The 18,523-nt window shown below is 41.7% G+C and overlaps 1 protein-coding gene across 5 annotated transcripts in view; it reads right to left on the bottom strand.

The window, feature by feature from the left end:
* CNTNAP2 (contactin associated protein 2) overlaps positions 1-18,523 on the bottom strand; it is a 1,965,211-nt gene that overhangs the window by 734,569 nt on the left and 1,212,119 nt on the right. The window lies entirely within an intron of this gene.

Here is an 18,523-nt window from a genome sequence, read left to right as displayed (position 1 = left end):
GGATACAATAACGAACACAACAGGAAAAACTCTGAACTCGTGCAATCTACATTCCAGTCGCCCGTGGCGCGTAATAAAGCCAATCGATGAGTACATCATCTGGCATACTAAAAAGTGAGAAGTGCTACGAAGAAAAAAATAACGCAGGCAAGGAAGATATGGAAGACTGGAGTGAGGTAGTTACAGTTGTAAATATGGCCATCAAAGGAGGTCCTCGTGAGAAGGTGACATCTGAGCAGCGATTGGGTGGACTGCATAAAGCTCATCGTGCAGTGGGTACACTGGGGGAACGGCGCAGGTAGTGACCCGGATGCCTTCCCGGAATGGCCAGATACCCAGCCTGATACCCAGGGGATGGGCCAGGAGAGCAAGCAATAGGGAAGGTGGGAGAAGCCAACTACAGAGAGGTAGAGGCCGGGGTCCTGGAGGCCACTGTCTCTGAGAAGATGTCTGACGGGACCAGGACATATATTTAAAAAGGATCGCCCCAGCTGCTGCAATGAGATGAGACCGAGGAGTGAGACTGAGCCAGGAGGACACTGCTATGGTGAGTAAGGGACAGTGGTGTCCCAGCAGAAGCAGGAGAGGCGGTGAGAGCAGCATTGGCTGATGGACTGGATGTGGCGTGTGCGTGGAGAGCGGGGTCCCAGATGGGGTCTGGTCTTATGACTGGAAGGAAGTGCCCATTCTCCTTCCTGGGCCCGGTGTGGGTAAGTTCTCACTGGCTTATATGATCCTCTCCTTCTGCTCACTGTAACATACAAACTCACTTGGTTTAGATCTCACTTTTCTAAGAATCCTGACCTAATTAACCTCACGCTATTCGAAACACTCCATTAAACTACATTCCCTGAGGCACACGACCAGGTTAATTTCGTGCCTTTCTCCTGATTAAAACCGTTTTCTAGCTTTCTAACATTATATTTATGTGACATATATGTATATAAGAGGTTAGGAAATTGGAACACTATATATGGCAGAATATATTCTACCATATGAGAGAATATGTACATATGGTAAAGTTTTTAAATAGATTGCAATTTTTAAGATAACTTTTTAGATCTGATAAATTGTAATCTATATAAAATCTACACAAAAATACATTTATTATATATGTAAAAACCTATACATCTATATCTATATACCTATCTATCTACCCATGTTATACCTTCACCTATCTGAAAAAAAAATGCAATCTGGGGTGCCTGGGTGACTCAGTCGGCTAAGCATCCAACTTCAGATCAGGTCATGATCTCGTGGTAGGTGAGTTTGAGCCCCACGTCGAGCTCTATGCTGACAGCTCAGAGCCTGGAGCCTGTTTCAGATTCTGTGTCTTCCTCTCTCTCTCTCTCTTTGGCGATCTCCCCCCCACCGCCCCGACACACACACACTCACACTGTCTCTCTCTCTTTCAAAAATAAGTAAACATTAAAATTTTTTTTTAAAAAAATCCTACAATCTACTAAAAGGGCTGAATAAAGAAATATACTTGCCTTGTATTGTTCTTAGCGTCTAATACAGCATTACAATTATGATGATGGAAATGCACTAGGAAAGTCTACTATCACTGTATTTTTTCCCATTTTACGTGTAATATGAGGATAACTTTTAATAACACCTGGTATTTTTCTTTAAAAGGAGTGGAATTTTGTTTCAGCAGATTTATGATTTTTTCACAGGCAAAGCAGAGATCTGAGTCAGAAGCATCGCCTGTCCACTTTTTTTTTTTTTTTAACGTTTATTCATTTTTGAGAGACAGAGAGACAGAGCATGAGCACCGAGCCTGATGCAGGGCTTGAACTCGTGGACCACGAGATTATAACCTGAGCTGAAGCCTGATGCTTAACCAGCTGAGCCCCCCAGGTGCCCCAAGCTCTCTCCACGCCTGACAAAGGGGGCTGACTGTCGGCCTCCACACAAGGGCTAGGAAGTGTGGTGTGATCTCAGCGGGTTCTCCCAAACAGAAAAAAAACCACAGGTGGTCGTGGTCTTGGCTGATAATTCCTTCTCTTTGGTGGGAATGCAAATCCCACTAGGAGAAAATTAAAACATAAGTCCCAGGGGCACCTGGGTGGCTCAGTTCGTTGAGCGTCCGACTTCAGCTCAGATCGTGACCTCACAGTTCGTGAGTTTGAGCCTCGCGTCGGGCTCGCTGCTGTCAGGGCAAAGCCCACTTTGGATCCTCTGTCCCCCCTGTCCCCCCTCTTTCTGCTCCTTCCCCACTCATGCTCTCTCAAAAATAAACAACAACAACAAAAACATGAGTCCTAGTTTTCATGAGATCACATCCAGATGAAAGATAGAGACAAAGCAAGAAGGTACATGGCGCTGAGGAAGAGGGGCATCCCAACGGTGAAGAAGGAGGCCCAGGTGGCCACCTTGTACCGTCTGCTTGCTTCTCGATTTTGCCCTGAGCCGTCCCTGGGGATGGGAACACAACTTCTCTCATCATGGCAGTGAGCAGTAACCACTGTGGTTAAAACTAATGTTCCCTTGCATGCATGGAGTGCTCTATAGGAAGCACGTATTGTCTCGTTTTGGCCTCACAGCGATCCCCAGTGAGGTGGGGAGGCAACCTTATGTTTATTTTGTAGATGAGAAAAATGAGCCCTGAAGAGGGAAAGACACTTAACCGAGGCTACGCATTTATTCAAAACATATTTACCACACATCTACTGTTTTTCCTTTTGCAGAGCCCTGTGGGGGAGAAAAGACAATTAACACCGTCTCTTTCCCTGAGGAGTCCACAATCCGTTTCGGCATTTGTACAAATAAATAGATATTTAACATATGATTAGGGACTTCACACTTGGTCTTTTTATTTCTACTTTATTTCTCATTAAGACCACGACATTTAAAAAATGGAAATGTTCATCATTTATTATAAAAATGATGTTTATTTAAATCCCACTAAGATTAAACATAAAAATAAAAAAAAAAGAATATTAAAGTGACCCACAGTCTCATCACCTGGTAAGAATCACTGTTAACATTTTATTACATTTTATGTATGTGTATTTTAAAACTATGAATTCTGATTTTAGTCTCATTTTCTGGTGAGAAATGAGAATAAATGCTCTGGTATAGAGCAGGATTTTTTGTTTTCTGTGTCAAACAATAGAACTCTGCTTTGTGACTTTAAGGGTTTACCAGGATGCCATTATATCAGCACTTACTTTATCATATTCCTATTGATGGATATTAAAATTTGCTCCCATTTTTTATTATCCAAAATTATGCTGTGATGAAAATCATACATAAAGTTGTGTAAATATGTCTAATTAGTTCCTTGCTATAAAATTCCAGAAACAGAATTGTTGGTCAATGGTCATATTCAAGTTGAAAATGCCGGCCTCTGGAAAGTAAGGATATATCTTAATTTAAATTCAATTTAAGATTCTTTAAAAGAGAATAAGACTTTTTATATTTCCTAATGGCTAACAAATTTAAGTAAGCTAATGTATAAAACTTCTCTTCATGGTATTAATATGAAAATTTTCCTACTGCTTTTTTTTTTAATTTAGTTATGGGAAAAATATCTTATGAAAGTGGAATATGGCCAGATTCAGGGATAGGTCTGAATCTCTGTGATCTAAATTGCACATAATCCAATTAAAAGACAAAATTATAAGACAGGAGTTATTGTGGTATGAACTTCTGATCTATATAGATGCACTTTTCTTACATTGCTGATGTGAATATTTAGTGCTGAAGATTTAGATCTGTTTTATATATATATATATATATATATATATATGAATGAATTCTCTTTCACAAAAAGTGCTCCCTGGTAGTTCCAGAAAAACTATCTAAAAAGATCATGTCTGAAAACAGAGTGTGGACATTTAAAGAAACTTTTTTAATCTTTCTATTTTATTTTTAGAGAGAGAGGGAGACACAGAATCCGAAGCAGGCTCCAGGCTCTGAGCTGTCAGCACAGAGCCTGACATGGGGCTTGAACTCATAAACCACAAGATCATGACCTGAGCTGAAGTTGGATGCTGAAGCAACTAAGCCACCCAGGAGCCCCCGGAGTGTGGACATTTTGACGCCACATCAGTATTCACATGGTTGGCAATGGCAACTGAGAGTAGCAGATATGCTCCATATCGTAGGATATAATATACATTAGGTGGTATCCCCATCCTATATTTTTTCTTATCCAACTCATTATTTCTTCCCTCAAAATTGTGCCTGGTTTGTATCTTTCATATTAAGACTCTTCCAAGATAGCAATCCACTAGAATGCTTCGACAAGGAGAACACCTACCTCATGAAGCTACTGACTGTGAATAAAGACAAACAAACAAACTTTTATGTGAGTTTACCCTGATACCAGGACCTCCCCCTACAGGGACTACCTATAGGCATTCTTGTTTGTTCATGCAAGGGTGAAGAAAATAGGTTAGGTTTTTTTCCAAGGACAACCAGGCACAGCAGGAACATAAGAAATACAAGGTTTTCTAGCACCTACTAACACAGTGATTTGCCTCTGATCCTTACCTTTTTGTGGCAAAGAGCTTTCTATGTTCACAATGACTAAGTTTGGATGCTGTTAAATACTCCTATTAAACACATTGGGGAGCTAGGAGTCTGTTTTTAGCCTCTCTTTCTTGCTGATAAAAGTAAAAAAAAAATCAACTGGGCTTAGTTTAGAAACATTATGTACACATAAAAAATAGGCACCACATGATTGGAGCTCTTGGATAAAACTCATTAACTTACTATTAGAAAGTTACTAAATTACTTCCTAGTTTTATTACAAAACGCAAAAAAATGTTGTTTTTTAAAGGATAATTAGCTTTTTCATTAAAAAAAAAGAAACCAGCTTGAAGAAGAAAGAACTCCTTTCTTAAAGAAATGTAGAATTAAAGAGTGAAATCGTTGCTCTGTGAATTCTTGGTACCGGTATCACTCTTAAATAGTGTATGAAGATCAGAACAAAAGGAGAAAGTGCTGGTTGGGGTTCAAAGAAGTGCCAGGTTGGTATTCATGATGTTCTAAATGTACCACCTTTTGTCTCTGACATGAAAAAGGTACCCAGAGGGGTGAGAGACTAAAAAGGACTGGGGTTATCTGTCTCACAGCCAAAGAAGCTCCCCATCTATTTGTCTAGATTCACAATGGGAAACCATGCCTCCTCCATGATTATTTTGTAAGCTGTGAGTGTGTTGTAGGAAAAGTAAACATGTTGGAAATTAAGTACTGTGGTAAAACGAAATTGACAAACATTGACATATATCATGTATTCCATGTAATGAATCTTTTGTAAATAATGACGATTGTTGTATTGCTTAGGAATTATGAATTAATAATGATTCAAAACTTATGGACAACACTTTTAAACTGTCAAACCCAACTTTTGGAGATTTCTCTCTCTTCTGTTTTGGCATCAGTTGTAATTTTACTTTAGGGGAACATTTTTTTCTCCTGATCATTTGTATTTATCTCAAACACATGTTCAGTGTTGAAAACAGACTTTGGAATGAGTGGGTCAAATTTAAACTCTCCTGTTTTTTCACCCATCCACCAACCATGGCTGGGTAAGAGGGCCCTAGGGGACCCCCTTTCCTTCTGAAGTCCTCTTGGCAGTATATTCTGCAGTGGCCTGCTTCTTGACCATGTCCTGCATCCTGGTGAGGATGAGGTAACTAAAACTCTTGATCTCAATGTAATGGAGAGCCTAGTTGGCTAGTGATTGAAATGATACTAGAAGGCTAAGGTAGGACAGACAGCAAATTCACTCTGTAAAATGATGCTAAATAATGGCTTTCAGCTCCCAGAATCTGTTGAATTTGGAGTCGTAGGAAGGAAAGAGAATAAACAGAACCCCAGGGAGGCTCATCTTCTGGCTGGATGGAGAGAATGAAAGGGGAGTTCATTGCCTACTCAAATTGGTATGAGCCATCTGCATTAGAATATTCTAGAATCTTCTAGTGAAGCTCATTAAAATGCAGATTCCCGGAGCCTGTGACAGATCTTATGAATCAGAAACTCTTGGAATGGTGCCCTGAAAACTGTACTTTATAGATTTACTCAGATAATTTTCAAACTAAAATGTAAGAATCATTGGCTTAGAGAAAACAAAATGAAAACCAGATATGCAAAGAACTGACAGACTGACTGGTCATCCCCAAGTTCAGTGACTGCAGCGCAAATGCTTCTTCCTTTCAGTTCCCACAAGTACCTAAGAATTAACTGCCAGATGAAACAATCTGCAGAGAAAATTTCTGACCACATTCCAGGCAGTGGCAAGGATTAAACTTTATATTAAAGGCCAGCTTTACAAGGAACAAAGCAAGGAGTGGTAGTGTTTTCTGCCCTAAAGTTTCTTTAACTGGGAACCTGGTTTTCCCTTTCACAACTAGATATAAACCAGCTTAAAGTATAACTGATGGGAGAAAATGACAGTGGCTGAATCCCACTCATACCAAAACAAAAATTGTTTTCTTTCTTTCTTTTTTTTTTTTTTGTACATAAAGAAGCAAACATCCAGTGACTCCATTATATTTCTTTGACAGGGTATGTATTAACCAGAAAGGTAAAAGAAGGAACTGTATTCTATGCAAAGGCTTGTACAAAACATTATAATGTGCTCCAAAGGCTTGGAGAAAAGGTAAAGGAGATCATAGGGAGACAGACCAAAAAGCAGATCATGCAACATTCTGCGATGTTAACTTACTCAGGTTTTACATGAACAAGGTTAAAGAATTATTGCAAGGTGTTAACCTCGTAAGTGATGGCATCGAATTCTCACTTTTGAAACTTCAGTTTAGCAGATACGTAAAACATAAACCAAAGGCTCTAAAATCAGGAATTGGAAGGTCTCTGCTGTTCCTCAGAAGTGAGAAGAGCCTGGGTGAAGACACAGCCCCCAAGAGGAAGGTGGGACACAAACGATATCCCAGAAGGAGAACACGCTGACCCTGGCGACTGATTGGATGTGGGGGTTTTAGGCTGTTGCTTCAGTGACTGGGTTTGCAATGGTTTAGATGTATAGGTAATACAGCAGGGAAAGCAAGTCAGGATAGAATGGGGAAATGGATATAACACATAGGATACTGAGATGTTCATACATTTCACAAATATTAAGTCCCTACTGTGTGCTGATCTCTGTCCACTAGGCAGGGTTTTTTTCTAAGTTTATTTATTTATTTTGAGAGAGACAGAGACAGTGTGAGCAGAGGAGGAGCAGAGAGAGAGGGAGAGGGATTCTTAAGCAGTCTCCATGCTGTCAGCACAGCTGGAACTCACAAGATGGTGACCTGAGCCAAAATCAAGAGTTGGATGCCTAACTGACCGAGCCACCCAGACATCCCATTAGGCAGTTTAATGGATCCAGCAGAATGTTCTAGATTAGCAATATAGAGGAAGGAATTTTCATCATATAAATGGAAACTGAAGACATAGTTTGAGAATTAAGGGGAAGTATGTGAGTGAGAAAGGAAGCCTGAGGACAAAGCCAGGGAGCACCATCATTTGAGAGTGAGGCAGGGGGTGCCTGGGTAGTTCAGTCAGTTAAGCGTCCGACTCTTGATTTCGGCTCAGGTCATGATCTCATGGTTTCTGAGTTCAAGCCTTGTGTCAGGCTCTGTGCTGATAGCACACAGCCTGCTTTAGAATCTCTCTCTCTCTCTGCCCCTCCCCTGATCCACATGTGCTTTCTTTCTCAAAATAAATAAATAACCTTTAAGAAAAAAAAAAAGAGAAGAGAGTGATGTAGGACGTAGACTGGAAACAAAGGCATCCGTCAATCTGAACCAAAACAAAGAAGTAGTGAGCCACAGAAAACAAAGAAACCTGCTGTAAGGAGAAAGCAAGTTCTATAAAACATAGATGCCCCCGTTAGATACATTAGCATCAATTTGCCGATGGGGAGGTCACTGAAGAGAGCAGATTCAGGGAAGCTGAGAAAATGGAAGCCATATTGGGAGGTGGACCGGCATGGCGTGAGGAGGAGAGAGAGAGAGGAAAGACCACATCTTTAGACTATCTGGCTGCATTTATAAGAAATGCCGAGCAGGAGTCAAAGTTCTTAAACACTCGTCATTGCATTCCTACCCTATTTCCACAGCTCTGCATTCTAGTTTCTGACATTTCTTACTTCCTTTCTCTTACTTGTCTTACGGTCACCAGCAAGCATGACGACAGATATCTGATGCTCTCCTGAGAACAGGTCTGGGAGGAGAGCGAGAGGGAACGCCCCAGAAATGGAGATCCATGATAACACCAGCAGGGACTACACTTGAGGGCCCATGATGGTGCCCGTAGTGAACACCCACTTCACATGCATTTTAAATTCTTAAGAGAAGAGAAGAGAAGAGAAGGAAGAGAAGAGAAGAGAAGAGAAGAGAAGAGAAGAGAAGAGAAGAGAAGAGAAGAGAAGAGGAAACCTTGCCAGGTAAGCATTACTATTGTTCTCATACAGGAAAGTGAGGATCAGGGAGGTTAGGTCACCACCTTGGACCACACACATGGTAAATTCCAGGCATGGGGTTGGCACCCGTCTGTCTTAATCTGGCATCCACTCTTCTTTGAAACATCACAGGGAGGAAGGAAACGTTGAACACGAGGGGAGTTGAGAGAGTTGAAACTCAGTGTGGTCTGACAGCTTTGCTTCTGGACCCTGAAGACCAACCAGCAGGACAGGGAACAGGGGCTGGTGGGCCAGGAAGCTCACCTCCCCAAACCCAACTTTGTATCGTCTGATGACACAAGTCACGCCTTTAAGGAAAATGCAGCTAACAGAGTATTCTTAAAGACAACGTTTTCAAAAGCCAAGGAGCTGAATATTAGCCACGGGAAGAATGAGGCTGTGTTGTCAACAACTGCTCTGTCGTCCCTTGCGGACAAGTCTTAGAACCGTCCCAGTTCCTGGCTGTGTGTCCATTGCTCTGAAGCCTTAATCACAGTGACTCTTTTTATCACAAAGACAGGAAGATCTAACCAGAAGCCTCATGTGTTTCCTTAAGCAAAGCAATAGTTTGTCCCACAGTATCTTTCACAGGTGTTCACCCCAGATGCTGAAATGGTAATCAATGCTTGAACCAGTTCTCATGAGGCTCCTTCTCCACGTGGGGAGGAAACAAAGTGACACATCCTCATTACAAGGTCTGATCCACACCCCTTTGACTCTGATCTTTCTGGACCTGCAAGAGATCCATTTGCTAACTCAGACTTAGCCCGAGAGGCACGAGAGGGGAGAAGTGGCAGTGATTCTGACATGAAAAACTTTCACTGTTACTTTTATGTCTTTTATGACTTACAACTCTACAGGTTGCAAAACACTTTATCCTAGTTGGAACTACAGTGTTTCAAGGTCACTTGTTTGTTAATCTATAGCAATCCTTAAAAAGAAGCTGGAAAGAAAGAGAAAGTAAAATTAAGGAAATGGGTACATTTATTCCATTTAAATAAATCTCTTTGCTCTTTTGCCTGGTTTCTGTCCCTTAAATCCTCCCAGATTTACAACTGAATGTTGGTAATTGCTGAAAATAGCCACAGATTGTACAGAATAATTGGCTCTATTTTAAGACACACATTTTAGTGTGTATACTATATGCTATGGCTACAAAGTAATAAAATAGATTTCTGAGTGTTGCTTCTGGAATTCATTGCCATTATTTTTAGTCACATATCGTGTATATGTGTGAGCATAGCAACATTTTGTAGTTTGAAGGTCCTTTATAGTTTTTAGAAGTTACAAAATAATACAATTAACTGCTTTGAATTTAGTCATTTTGTACCGGGCAAATATTGATTTCTTTCCCAACACCTTTAATTTCTAATGGAGCTTGAAATTAACTTTGGATTTTAATTCTATTTTATTCTGGGTTTGTACATCAGGGCCATTAATAACGTCAGGAGAGCGCTGAGAGAACTGTTTCTGAGCCAAGAGCCCACAGCAAGCTTTGCAGCATTTGGGGCCTCATCCTTTGCAGAGAGGAGGAAAGTCTGTGTGGCAATGTATATAGCATTAGTAATTTATGGATGAGCAACCAAGTTAAAAAAGGGAGCCTGTACAAAGTCAGCCTCTGATCACTTGCTAAAGTTTGCATCATTGTGTGTGTGTGTGTGTGTGTGTGTGTGTGTGTGTTATACATATTTAGTAAGATTCAAAATAGGGTAGCAAAGAACAGAATTCTACTAACCAAATGGGCTTTGGAAAACAGCCTTCTGATTCATAGGGTAATAGTCTATCTAGTATATATGTACATGGTATATGGACACAAATTTATATCAATATAAACATATCACAGATATGACCTACAAATTTTAAAATAAATGCACTCTTCATGAGGCACCCAGGTGGCTCAGTCTGCTGAGCCTCCGACTTCAGCTCAGGTCATGATCTCACGGTTTGTGGGTTCGAGGCTCACATCGGCCTTTATGCAGAGAGCACGGAGCCCGCTTTGGGCTCCTTCCCTCTCTCTCTGAGAAAGAGGGCTTTCTTTCCCTCTCTCTCTGCCCCACCCCTGATCATGCTTTCTTAAAAATAAACAAACATTGGGGCGCCTGGGTGGCGCAGTCGGTTAAGCGTCCGACTTCAGCCAGGTCACGATCTCGCGGTCCGTGAGTTCGAGCCCCGCGTCAGGCTCTGGGCTGATGGCTCAGAGCCTGGAGCCTGTTTCCGATTCTGTGTCTCCCTCTCTCTCTGCTCCTCCCCCATTCATGCTCTGTCTCTCTCTGTCCCAAAAATAAATAAAAACGTTGAAAAAAAAATTTAATAAAAAAAACCCCAAACATTAAAAAAATAAAAAATAAACGCATTCCCTTCATGAAGTTTCAGAATGTTGTTAAAATATTCTATGTTGTCTCTACAGAACGGGGTGATTGTAATTCACTGGTGCTGAGACTCCTTGCAGGTCTCTGCATTCATGTGTGCCCGTGGGCAGATGAGACCAACCTCCTTCTCATAGATTCCCCAACTTGCTCCCACCTCAGCTGCTGTCAGGGGATGAGCGTCAGTGGCGACTAATCTCAGAAACCGGGATGTGGCTTCTCTACCACATCGTCCAATATATTAACTTGTCAGGGCCACATCGCCAAACGGCCACCTCTGGAGTCTCTCTCCCCATCATCCCTGCTTAAAGTCTTCCTTCTTTGGTTGAGAAGTAGCAGGGAGCCACAGCATGGAAAAGAGAATTGGGACAGAATTCAGGAAAATGGGGTGGCTGCAGACATTCTGAAAAGAAGACTGTAAAAAAGGGCAACAGTTTAGGGCATTCGCTTGTTTTTTTTAGGTGCGGTCTCTAATCTTAACACACTAGTATATCAGTGATTATTTCAAAATATCTACTACCCCCCTCCTCTTCAAACTTTGTTGATTTGATCTTGATGTTTTGTAAGTCTACGGAGAACAAGGCCATTTTCCCAACCATCAAAGTTCTATTTGTTACATTTTTGAAAAGCACAAACTTCCACAAGACTCAAGAGTGACTTTCCACTGGGCATCCTTATTAAAAAAACACAATGGAAATAGTTTTCTTAAACCAATCAATATAGAGACTGCTGGAATCTAAATCATCCCAGCATGAAAATTATAGTTTGTGCAGATTAAATTTGTTTTTTTTATTATTACCACATGTGCAATTGGTGTTAATCAAGTGTCAAAGTGAATCCATTCTTTAGCTAAGGAACCACATGTGGTAGAATTTAGGGCCCGTGTTCATTTATCTCATCTTAAGATAGGTGGTGTGTGGGAAGCTTAGGGTGATGATAAGTAGAAAAAAGCAGCAACTTGAGTGCAAACTGAATCCTAATTCGAAATCCCTTAGAAATTTTTATACAGTGAATAAGGTCCTTGGGCTTTACACAAATATGCCTTTATAACGTGTGAGTTCTTGTGACATCCGCTCTACATGGGTAAGAGACAGGGAAAAAATGTTTTCCGTTAATAAACTTTCTCTTGTGGCTGCTAATAGCATTTCAAATGCTTCTCAATAAATTTGTCTTCCACATTACTTCTGTCCAGTGAATCACTCTATATCATTATTTTTATCTCTAAAACACACATGAGCCCCCAAGCCTAGTCCAGGCTGCAGACATAAGCTTCGCGAAACGACCTCTAACCCGTGCAGCCAATGGCACCCAGGCGAAGCAAAGCTGCCAGACAGAGTTGATGCTGTGTTTCTTCCGGTAATGGTGGGAAGTGTGTCCTGAGTGGGGGATGCAGCGTGGCCGAAAAGAGGATTCGTTCTGCAGTCACTGCACTTCTGTCTCCCATCACCGATTCGGCCTCCTCTCCCAGGGTTTGTTGCACTCCGGCACCGTTTGGATGACTGGCCTCGTGGCTAATGGGCCACGTGGCCAGTGACAAGACGGGATTCAGGCCTCCCCAGCTGGTGCCGTAATCATAGAATAGTAGGTGCTCCCACTAATAAGGGGCAAGTAGGGCCGCCTGGATTTTCCCACCTGCCTTCCCAAGGGCATCTGATACAATACACGTGCCGGCCCACGCTTCTCTCCCAGCGCTGCATTACTGATCTTGTCTCCCCTGCACAAGTTCATGATACTTTCTTCTCTCTCACATAATACAAGCCAGCGTGATTTAAAGAATTATACAAAGGAAAGAATTATACAAAGAATTATATAAAAGAATTATACTCAATGTCCTTTTGGACAATGAGTTAACCAAGCCTGTTCCATTCACCCAGCTTCCGGTACGTTAGGAACTTTTGAAATAATCTGGCCTGATTAAATTTGGGTTTTATTTATTCAGAGAGTCTGTATCTAAGTCACTTAAACCATAAAGAGGTCTTAATATGCATTTTCTGAGTAGGAATATGCCTTCCACTGAATACCTGAATGTTCTCTAAGAAGGGCAACTCAGCAACAGACAGCCATATGGTACAGAAAACACATAGGGTTTTCTAGAGTTCTGAATTCCATTGCAGTAATATGGATGGAAAGAATTTTTCTCCAGCCAAACTCTTCAAGGTGTTTCTTTATCCAATCTGACTGGATGGCCTCACTTGGCTTTCTCCAGCACAGTGAAAGTTGATCAAGTGACTTGGCAAGCAAGACATGTTTAATTGATGTCTCCGCAGGACTGGATAGTGGTGAAAAGTATTATTAGGACATTTTGATGCCTGCTAATGAGTAATGACAGTGATTTTATAGGTGCCAAGTTTGTCTGGCATTTGATGCCAGCATCTGCGATGGCAAGAAAGGTCTTTCAAGAATGGGGTAAGGCATATTTTGCAGACGGGAGCCATCACGGTAGCTTTGAAACAAAATTATATGATGAGACCAAGGAAGCTCAAGTCATTGGACATTTTTCTTACTTTACATAAAAGTTACATTTTTAGTCAAGTCCATTTACAGTATTTCACTTGCACTTGGCTAAGATAAAATATTTTATTTTTTTAATGTTCATTCATTTTTTTGAGAGACAGAGAAAGAGAGTGAGCAGGGGAGGGGCAGAAAGAGAGAGAGAGTGAGAGAGAGACAGAGAAAGAGACAGAGAGAGAATCCGAAGCAGGCTCCAGGCTCTGAGCTGTCAGCACAGAGCCCAACACGGGGCTTGAACTCACACACCCTAAGATTATTACCTGAGCCAAAGTCAGACAGACGCCTAACCAACTGAGCCACCCAGGCACCCCAAGATAAAATATTTTAAAATATTATACTAGAATTTGAAAGCAGTCATATGAACACATCCAAAAAAGGGAATGAGCAACACTTTCTTGGAAACTGCTACACTTTCCATGGGAAACTTTTGCTTTTAGTGGCATTAGCCATCTACAACAAATATAACAGAAGGAATTATTTGCACAGATAAACATTTTCATCCCAGTTTCCAACAATCTGAACTATATATTCTTTTGCCAGGAGGGCTTGGAAAGGAGGAAGAAAAGCAGAAGGCAGTCATGATAATGAAAGAAATGAAGAGAATTGTTTACACTGATGTTGGAAAAACAAAAACCAAACAGAAACCAATCATTCATTCTTCAGATTTTTCTCATGCGAATGGTGAAAAAAAAATATCACTAGATTCATTACTGGGTAGTTGTTTTCATAGACAGCTTAGCAAACCAAACCAAATGTCCTGAATTTAAGGAATAGAAGTTTGACACAGCTGGGTCACAGATGGGAGGCGATCCTGACAGGAGAAAGCTTCTCAATCTTTAGATTTAGGTTAATGATCACAAAGTCATCTTAAAATTAGTTTTGTATGATAACAGAGCTACTTATCCATCCACAGGCTGTTACCTCAGGTTATACTATAAGCTGAACAGTTGAGACAAGCTGAGTAACAAAAAACAATTTGTCACCTTCGGTAAAAGAAATGTTGACTGCCGAAGGGACAACACCTAATCCAATGGCTCTTCATAAATGCTTCTCTAAATATTGTTCAGGGACCTCAGAAGTCCTCCTTCATTCCGAAATAATCACGAGCCCATAGTCTTGTTAGGGGAAACTTTAATGTCACTTACGGATTAATAGAGTGAGACGAACTCAACTCTTTCTTCTAAAGAATAAGAGTAAGAGTGATGAAGAATCGCATCTGAAGTCATACTTCGGTGGTGAGGTATTGAAGGGCCACTGTCCCCTGGCTAACTCAGCCTACCTACTCAACTCCACATCCTGCTGTTCCTTTGATGAGGCAAATCTCTTCACGGTGTGACATTTATAACTGTAGGTATCATCTCATGAGCATCATCGATGTTGATTATGACAGTGCCAGACGTGTACGCATTACCTGTAGCCTGATGAATGAGGGCAGTGGTATTCTGGTAATCCAGCTTTACAAAAAATAAAAGTCTGGACTTCTAGGGCTTGTTAATTTCCACGGGGTGCATTCTCCTACTGTAGCTGGTTCAAGCTACCGAGCCTTAAAAACCGGCTCACAAAATTCCTGAATATTTAACCATCTTGCTGCCAGCATATAACTCAAAGGTTTAGAAACTCAGACTCTGCTTCTGCTGTCCCCACCCCTACATTTCCCACCACCAGTTCCAGTCTTAATTCCCAACCAAGCAAACAAGGGGCTTCCCCAGGGTTCAGTTGGTTCGAGAACCCTTCCCCAACCACCTTGGTCCACGTTGTTCTCCCACTCATTATACATATTGGCTCTTACACCAGGTAGGCACATAAACATGTCACCTTCTATTAATGTATTAATGCCTCCTGACTGTCTGTCTTCCTTTTTTAACCAGTGTGTCTGCTTCATAAGGAAGCAGGCCCTTGTCTGTATTTCTGAAATCCGCATACTGTGTTACCTACAAAATGGACATATAATATTATTGAATGAACCGGGACCACCTATATATTAGAGGTAATCCTCTACTCCGAGTGTGTAAAGCTCAAGTCTTACAGTAGGGGCAGAGTGACTAATGTCAATATGAAAGCAAGAAATCGTTTGGTTTGGGAGATGTTTAAAGGATCAAAGGAGAGGCACACACCATATTTAACTTTAATTCTCCTTTCTTGTTTTTTGAGTAGATACAAGAGTCTGTGAAGTTTCCTTCTTTATCTGCCAATAATCAGGCTTCCCCTCTATCTCCCTTTCCTTAACTGAACCTGGCAAAGATGTCGAGGTGAGTGTTTTCCATTCCTTTTTCTCTTTACTCTGAGCCTCGGCTGAGACAGTCCCTGGGATTCAAACTACAGAGTTTAATGAATAATGTCAACTCCCTCGAGACCTAGCACTGGCATTTTATAGCCTCCGAGCAGTTCATAGGATCAGAGCTCAGTCTCTATGGCAGGCTGCTTTTTAATATGCATTCACAGATCAACTTTTTGCAGAGGCTTTTTATTCAAAGAGAATGATATATTTTTGAAACTATTGAAAAAGTCTTTGTAAAACTGAAATTAAATCCTTTCTTTCTAGGTTTAATCTCAGCCATCTTTCCAAAGCAAGGCATAAAAGAAGGGATTAATTTGAAATTTGGGCTGCCTTAGAAATGTAAAGGTCCTTGGGCTGTGTTTCTCCAAATGACCTGCACTATTTTAATCCAATGTAATTTATTTGGTTGTGGCTGAAAGGCAGGATGGCCTCTAAAAATCCCCTTCCAACATTTCCACAGAGGTCGCTCCCTCCCGTTTCTCTCCGTCTTCCTTTATCTGCGGATGCCGGGTGAAAATCTGAGAGAGGGGACTTCTTTTTGTAAGTCAGTGTGATTTCAGGAAGTGGACACCACTGGTCCGTTCCTTCGTTTCCTTTCCCTCTCTCCCCAGATGCTTCGGCTTTGGTGAGAAAGTGAGCTTCTCATCTAGAGAATACACACAACTGAGCAAGGGCTCACTGTCATTTCAATTGTGCGTGTTCCATGAAAACCAGACCGCCCCCCACCCCACACCTTGCTGGAGCAGTTTCCTCCTCACTCCTATCTCTCTCCATCCGCCGGGTAAGAAAAAAGTCCAGAAAAAAATGGAGAGATAATCTGCCAATATAATCTGAAAAGGTGAAACAACTGTTTAGGACTACAAAGTATCTGTGATAAGATATTAAGTCATTTTCCCATATGATTACACCTATACATACTTTGTAAAATGAAAAGTGGCAACTTAGACCATAAGAGGTAAACATGCGATACAATTTATCCTTAGTTCACAACCTCAATGTGCCAAAGATGTGTAAATGAGTTATGATCACAAGGGCTTTTATTTTTTTTTGTTTGTTTGTTTTTTGAAAGTTTATTTATTTATTTTGAGAGAGAAAGAGAGCGAGAGAAAGAGAGAGAGAGCACAGGGGAGGGGCAGAGAGAAAGAATCCCAAGCAGGCTCCGTACCATCAAAACAGAGCTGGAAGGGGAGCCCGAACGCGTGACTGTAAGGTCATGACCTGAGCTGAAATCAAGAGTTGGACGCTTACCTGACTGAGCCACCCAGTCCCACATACTCCCCTCTTCTTTCTCTACTCCACGTTCCCGTATGCAGAATGCAGTCCACTCTCACCACACTGGCGGTGAATGGACAAAGAACGAACAAGCAATGGTAGGACTATAGATCTATGTGTCCCGCAGTCCTGTGGTTGTGCCCTAGAGCCACTCCTTAATGACACGGACATATCCCTTAATGACAGAGACACACGGAGCATCTGAAGTAGGTCATGGTGCAGGATGAAAAGGATGAGAGGGAGGTAAAGCTGGAAGACTGGTAATTAATTGTCCACCTGATAGCAGAGAAGTGCGATCTGGTTACCTAACCAGATGCTGTGTCCAGGTCAGAGAGAGCAGACTCACCCTGCACGTGCAAATCAGCCTGCGTAGCTATTATAGTTGCTAATAAAGCCTTTTAGCTTTTCGGTGATTATGGGCTTAAATATTGAGACATCCTCAGATCTTTTCCTCGGGAATCAACTACGTCAGTGCCTCGTAACCTGAGGCTACCTGTAATCAGACAAAACTTTTGCTGGCTGTTTCTAAAGATGTGGTGGCACGTACAATAAAAGTTACAAAATGATGCCAAGTATTTTCTAAGTTTACAAAGCATTTTAAGAGCTAATATTTCACTGAATGTCCCGGAGGGAACTTGAGTTCAGACAGGGTAAGTGACCGTCCAAAACCCAAAGCCAAGATAGCAGAGAGGGAGGGGAAGAAAGTGGAAGCAGATTCAGGCCAACCCTTCTCTATCAGTGGCCAGCAGCGTGTCCTGAGAGTTTGCTTCACCCTTTAAGAGTGTAAGTGACATTCATACTAACATGCTACTGGGGTCGACGAAACAGACGACTCACAGGTTTGGGAGAGAATTGCTGTCCTCCACCTGGGAAAACGCTGCTAACGGAGAGGGAAGGCTGGCTCTACAGCCTGAGCATTTGACATCACAGCATCGAATTTCAAATCCTGAGTTCTTTTCCTTCTCTGTAATTTTCTTTTTTTTTTAAAATTTTTTTTTCAACGTTTATTTATTTTTGAGACAGAGAGAGACAGAGCATGAATGGGGGAGGGGCAGAGAGAGAGGGAGACACAGAATCCGAAACAGGCTCCAGGCTCCGAGCCATCAGCCCAGAGCCCGACGCGGGGCTCGAACTCACGGACCGTGAGATCGTGACCTGGCTGAAGTCGGACGCTTAACCGACTGCGCCACCCAGGCGCCCCTTTGTAATTTTCTGATAGCAAGAATAGCCATGTGATATCACCTGATGAGTAAAAGGACCATGGTCATCTTATTCCCATCTCACCCCAGGTTTAAACACGTTTGTCACTCACTTGTCCATATTTCAACGCACCTGCATCTATTTCACGGTAGCTCAGACACCAGCCAGTACGTCTCTTATTTTAAATAAGAGGTCATTTTTCTGGTTGCAACTTACTTTGCGTATAATTACATATTCCGGCAAGTCGCTTTGGTGAACATGCCTTCACATGCACATCGCAGTGTTTTCCTCAGGATTATTCGAAACGTGCAGGTTTCTGTGCTCGTGTACTGACTTCTTCCGTATAATTTTTTATAACTTTATACCGCTGGTGGTTGTTCCTACTGTTGTTACCATCACTACCCCCTCAGCCTTCCGCAAACCCCTCTTCTTTTACCTGCCCTCCTGTTTTCCTTTGTCCCTTTAGCTTTTGTCTCTCTT

This window comes from Felis catus, chromosome A2 (assembly GCF_018350175.1).
Source record: "Felis catus isolate Fca126 chromosome A2, F.catus_Fca126_mat1.0, whole genome shotgun sequence".
Taxonomy (NCBI): Eukaryota; Metazoa; Chordata; class Mammalia; order Carnivora; family Felidae; genus Felis; species Felis catus.
Note: the sequence above shows the minus strand (reverse complement) of the source record. Positions and strands in the feature narration are given on the sequence as shown.